This window comes from Sander lucioperca, chromosome 15 (genome assembly GCF_008315115.2).
Source record: "Sander lucioperca isolate FBNREF2018 chromosome 15, SLUC_FBN_1.2, whole genome shotgun sequence".
Taxonomy (NCBI): domain Eukaryota; kingdom Metazoa; phylum Chordata; class Actinopteri; order Perciformes; family Percidae; genus Sander; species Sander lucioperca.
The window spans coordinates 14,156,502-14,163,251 of NC_050187.1; the positions used below are offsets into that span (position 1 = coordinate 14,156,502).

The 6,750-nt window shown below is 40.9% G+C and overlaps 1 protein-coding gene across 1 annotated transcript in view; it reads left to right on the forward strand.

The window, feature by feature from the left end:
- egln1a (egl-9 family hypoxia-inducible factor 1a) overlaps positions 1-6,750 on the forward strand; it is a 51,746-nt gene that overhangs the window by 17,291 nt on the left and 27,705 nt on the right. The gene's annotated exons all lie outside the window — the stretch shown is intronic.

The window sequence follows — 6,750 nt, forward strand, 5'->3', positions numbered from 1 at the left end:
ACCCAAGCAGACCAGTCACAGATAAAAAACAAAAAGGGGAAAGGAGCTTACAATACAACATACTGTATCCATTCCATGTGATAGTGCTAGTAAATCACAATGATAATGAGTTTAGTTAAGTTTTAATAGCTAGCACCTAGGCATTGTCCAGTGTGCTCTAGGCACTGTGGATTTTTGATGTTTCGTGACTTTTTCTCTCCCGCTGACACGCCAGAACGGAATCAGAAATTCATTCATTCATCTGGCGATCCGTGGAAATTATCTTGTGACTCTTGGATGAGAACAACTGATCTAATGTTGTATATGTGACATACAGAGAGATAAATATAAACAGGTGGTATAGCCCAATATCACAAATTTGCCTCAGGGGGCTTTACAATCCTGTACAGCATACAAAACCCTCTGTCTTTTTCAACCCTGCTTCGGTTAAGTAAAAAACTCCCCAAACACATCCATACTACTGTGCCGTGACTGTCTAAGGAGCACCGGGCCGTGATCCAAGTAGGGCTTTGAGAAAGAGGTCTTCTGTTTTTGACTGTTCGCAGCTGTGGAGTTGAAGACGGGGAGGAGTTATTGTGGGTGGAGCATTTAAAATCTATAAAGTGATTATAATGGTTTAAAGGTACAATATGTAACATTTCTGCATTAAAATGACTATACCTATGTTATATATTTTGGTGAGTTGTGTACTTACACTATCCCAAATCTTTCCAACAATTTTCAAACCCAGAGAAATCTCAAATTTTATTTTTGACACGGAACGTTTTGTTTAGTCGCCTGTCAGTGGTGTCATATAACCTTTGACCCCTCTGGGTTCTCTAACTTCCGTCAAAACTCGGAAACTCAGATGAGACGTTCAAGAGTAATTGTAAATCATACAATGTCACAGAAAATGTTATACTCAGTTACCATAATACTGTTTCTTTCTGCCACATGGCATCATTTTTTCATTGATTACATGCCACTTTGCAACACAGTAATACAGCAGAGACCTTATTTATTGATATTGATTGATTTCAATATCAATCGATCCAGCTTAATGTTAGGCTACTACAATGTGATGGTTGACAAGTAGCTAATGCTTATGCTTGGTGGGTAACATTTTAAGGTTACGACATCGTTCAACACGCTTATAAAGTTATTAGTATGATTGTTTTGACCACGGTTAACAGCACTGGGCTAACCCACGGATATGTTTGCCAGTAACGTTAGCTGTATAGATAGACGACTAATGTAATGCTAATTTAGCCAGCTAGCACACCGCGGTCTTTGCCTTACTGCCGCAGCGCTAAGAGACTTCAGTCGGGATAAGAGCCCCCGGGACATAAAGGCTGTGTCTCAAACCGCCTACTTGTACACTTCAAACACTTAGTTTTAAGTATATAGTGTAGATAACGCAAAATGTCCGTGTACTGAATAGAGGTCTACCAATATGGGTTTTCTCTGGCCGATGCCGATCTTTAGAAATCAGGGTCAGCCGATTGCCGATTAATGCTGCCGATTTATTTTGGCCGATATTTGGCCGATATGTGCTTGTTTTTAAACCTCTATTTGAAAGATAAAATGTAACACTAATATACACAGAATTTCTCAACAAAAACATTTATTGAACACTTCACCAATCTACACTTGTAGCCTATACTTAATTTAAAAATGTATAATGTAAAAACATACTGTAGCCTATATTATATAAATAATGTATGAAAAATATATAAAATAAACGAAACAGGTAAGAAGAAAATAAACTTTGTCAAATAAACCTTTCAATGAAAAAATAAAGTTTAGTGCACTTATCAGCATTTATTAAACTTCTGAAAATACAAATCTGCTTCACAGAAAGTGTCATATTATTAATCTCAACACTATTTCCTCCTAACTCCTGTTGAATCACATAAGACTAGGGCTATCTAAAGTCAATTCTTGTTCACCTTGTTTGTTAGATCATTGTTCATTTGTTGAAGTGTTTTATCTGTTTAGGGATCCTACTGTTACATGTCCTGTTGACCTCATTAGGATCTTATCTGAGCAGATTTCTGTTATTCAAACAACTCTTAGTTGTAATTTAAAACTCATCCAGCCAATTTAATTAAATTAAGGGTTTTATTCATGCTCGAGTCCATAGATGCAGTTAATGGATAGCCTACAGGAACGGAGAACTGAAGGCTCTGTTAGCAACGATTAGCTCCGTTAGCGGTTAGCTCCGTTAGCGGTTAGCTCCAGTTAATTCCGTTATAGGAGTGGATGAGACTGCCACGGACAGGGGTAACAACCAGACTCTGATAAATGATATTCGGGGAGCTTCCACAGCGGTGTGGCCGTTTTGTACGGTTTTATTAGTACAGTTAATCCCAAGGCAAGAACACCAGCAACATGCTACTGCTAACGGTAGCGTCTGAACCTGAAGTGGCTGCACGAGACACACTGCGCAAGAATTCACGAGGGGAGGGGCTGGAGGCAGCTGGTCTGGGTACGCTGTAAAAAATGTCGCCTATTCATGTTTTTAACACTAGGCTGCCCGCAGATGCGCCTGCTTATTAATCGGCTTGATATTGGCCGATGCCGATTATGTAAAAAATTGCCAAAAATCGGCCGATTAATCGGTCGACCTCTAGTACTGAAAGTACCCGGATGACCCCCTAAAAACGGTCAAAAAGTTCAGTGTGGAACGATGGGACACTACGCGCACTAAATGGGCGCCATCTTGACTACAAAGCGGAAAGGGGAGGGACCGGGGACGTCGACCAGCAGCTGATTGGACGAACGGGTCACGTGGGTCTGGCTTCTCCCGGATTTCACAACCGAGCATAATGGCGGCTCGTTCAGAGTACGATCTCGTATTTTACGAAAATAGTTTACTGAAACGTGTTTCTGAAAACATTTTAAGTGAGAAATAGGCCATGCGGTTGCTGAATCTGTCTGTTTTTTTGATCGACCAAGGTCAGTTTAACAGATTTTCGTCAGATTTTGAGAGGCAGCGAGCCGAGCCGACCGCTCGTCATTTCCGGTAAATGTTTTAACATAAGTGTTCCTTTTGGGACAATACTAACCATTGAAAGTGGGCACTACGGCAGTAAGTGGTCAGTGCACATTAGCAGTGTACTGACGGAAGTATGCGGAATGAGACACAGCTAAAGTTAACGTTAGCCCCCAGCCAGCTAGCAGCCAGCCACTATCATTACATCAATCCAAACCTGGCCAGCACTTAAGTATAGCGCCGGGTGCTTACGACACTAATATATATAATATATACATAACAGCAGTTTAATGAACCGTCGGGAAACAGACCATATCAGACCCAGGCACCCGAGTCAGAACAGCGGCCTTCCATAATGATACGTCACCATTAGCATTACCGGTGTTCGTCCCGAAAATCTCCTCCCTGCCGAATTTCTCCCACCTTGCCATTTAGCTGTCTTTATAGTTAGTTAAATTAACCCAGATAAAAGGGGGGTGAGGCACCAAAACGACTAGTTAAGATTACAAAAAAGTGAAGGGGAGATGACTCCGGGCAGCTAGGATATCTTCTGCTGCTGGACAACAACGGCCATCAGACATCTTCACTGGACCGGAGATTCCCCCAGCCATCCCCACTCACACCCGTCTCTCAGCGTCGTTGACTAACGTTACAACAAACCCCTTTCGCACCGGTGTTGAAAACATCCAAAAGGTCACACTGACATGTGAAATATATTGTGATAGTGTGGTTTTAGCTGCTGGCTAATATTAGCTTGCTTGCTCACTAGCTAACTGGTCAGCTACCAATACAAATCAAATCAAGAAAAATGTAATAATGTAGCTATTTTATTAGAATGATGGGGAGCTATACGTTGATGGTTGATATAAAGCTTTTATTACCTTTCTCTAGTACTTTGTTCATAACATCTCATTTCTTTCTTACAACTTTTTTTTTTAATTTTTTTTTTTTTTACTCTGACTCAAAATGGCTTTTCTATTTAGTCTTTTTTTTTTTTTTTTTCGAGTGATATTTCTTGTTGTGCTCAGTCTTCAACCACTGGCAACAAGAAAGTATCAGTGACTGATCCAATTACACAGTCAGCTCGCTTGGCTCACACACAGGCGTGACTGTTTGAAGGATTTAGGCCTGCACGATATTAGGAAAATCTACAATGTGAGATAATATTCTTCAATATTGTGATGACGATATGACTTGAGATAAATAAACAAATATTGAAGTGTGCATATTGCTACTTATATGTCCTATGTCAGCCTGGTTGTCTTTGGGCATGACAGCAGTGGATGAGAGATGAGCAGAGCAGATGCATATATATCGCTTTCTAGATGTCTGCATGTTTATGCTTGTTGAAGAGGTGTATTAATAAAATATAGGCTTTTTACTCGTAAAGGTTTTATTGCACTTACTTACAGTACCAAGTGTAGTTGTCTTCAACTCGAGCTATCTTCACTTCACTGTCTCCAATGTGGTCTCTCTGATCTGCTCTCCGCTGACTTCCCTTCGTGTGTGTGTGTGTGTGTGTGTGTGTGTTTGTGTGTGTGTTTGTGTGCAGGGCTCAACACTAACTTTTTAAAGTGGTTGCCGGCTTGGCAACCAGGCATCAGCTTTTGGTTGCCGAAATTGACAATACGGTTGCCATGTTTTAAAACTTCCTATGTTTGGAGCAATTAATTTCTTATGTAACTATACCACACGTTTTAATAATGAAACAATGAGATAATGGCTTGCAATATAATTTCCCATCCCTCTCAAATAGGGGTGCAATGGATCACAAAACTCACGGATCGGATCACAGTTTTGAGTCACGGATCGTATCAATTTTTGGATCAGCACAAAAAAGGGGGGAATTTAAATGAATATTAAAAATGTAATAATAACTTAACAATAATTACTTCTTTCACCAGATACACAGATAAGAAAAGGGTATTTTACAATAACTTTGAATGCACCACGAGGTTTACCAGTTTTAAGTAAACGCAACATTTATTCACGTAAATTCACATTTTGTTTTTCTGACAACAGTTGTGACTATAGTGCTAGTTTGAGTCTTTTAGCTTATAGCTTTAGCAGCAGACCGTTACGTCCCGCTGTTGGAATCCTCTACAGTGAAATACAGTCACACTTTTACACCGTTTAGCTGTCAGCAATTTATCCGTGTTTAATCCAGTTACTACTGTAGCCAACGGTAGGCTAACGTTACCTTCTGCCAAGTGTAACGTGTTATTAGTGTTTACTAGCGTGACATCCAGCGATGCTTCTGTTGCCTCTAATGTCCGTTTCGGAGCATCAGAGAGCAGCGCAGACATTTAGGTGGCACCGTAATGAAGCGCCGAAATCCGCGTTGCTATTCCATTTGTTTTTATATATTAAAAAAACACAAATTTTGACAACCTGAGGCCACGAAATGGTTGCCAATTGACTCAATCTGGTTGCCAAGGGCAACTGGGAAACCGTTACTGTCGAGCCCTGGTGTGTATGTGGAGGAGCTCAGCTCGGACAGCTCGTGATGATAAATACTACAGTCTTAAGCCCCAGGACCCATTTAGAACCAGGTGTCGTCCCATCCCTAAATATAATGAGTTTTCTTTTTCGTCACGTTTCAGTCTTTTGCGATGTGTTCATTGTGCATGTTCATATCGCGATGCCGATAAAAATGTGATTTATTGGTCAGCGCTAGACTGATTGCAGGACAGCTTTGAAGATGAGCTAATGCTCCCTGATACTCCCAAACATCCCGGCTTATCCTGTGTGGTTTTATGGCTTGTTTAAGAGTAGAAACACCAGGCTGTTCATGTGGGTGGATCCCAGCATTGAGTTAGCTAAGATCTAGCTTTAAGCTGAGTTCAGCCTATGCATTTATCTTTTGGTTGTCAATGAGAGAAAGCATCAGAGTGTGCTGAAATCTACAAGGCCTGCGACTTTACACAATCCCCTTCAGAGAATTTGTGTAATATCAGAAACTGTGCTTGTGTTTCCGCTGCAACATGTTGAGGGTGAAGGGTAGCGCCGCTGCTGTATACGTCCCTCTATTGTTTACAGCCTACAGTAAAGAAGAAAAGAATAAACTAGGTCATTACTTTAAACAGGGATTTCCTCTTGAGGCAGCAACACTGTCTTAACAGATAAAAAAGCTATCTTGGGCAGGGGCCCAAACTGCCTTACTTCCCACACTATGCGCTTCAAGGTCTCATTCCCAACAGTTTGTACTCATGTTTGGATAAGAATCTCTTCTGTGAAGTGAGCAGACCCCTTGCAGCTTTTCCTTTTCGCTCCACCCCAGTTCATGGCTCACATCAGTGCGCAGACCGGGGATGCGCTGATAGCATCACAGTGATCAGTGTATCCCTCCAAGTGATCAAGTCAACACAAGGTGACAATTATCTCAAGTTCTGTTGTGAGTTGTTTGACAGGTGTGTTTGAGCACATCCCCTCTTTCAAACCCCCAAACCAGAAGTGATGAGAAATGTGAGGGAAATGCCTGGTCAGATATGTAGTGTTGCTAAAATAATTATTTAATTAGTCAACAAACAACAAAATGAACAACCATTTTGGTAACCAATTATTCATATAATTTCTTTTTTAAACAAAAAGAAATATCTTTTTATAGCATGGCTTGACAGGAAATGTTCGTAGTAACATTGGATCAAATTATCATGCATGCACACTGGCGCATGCAGGTGACGCGTTACACACCCCCGGTACCAGTTTTAGCTGTTCCACCTATCGACAGTTGGTGGCAGAAACATACAAACAGCATTGTAGGGCTGTACGATTAA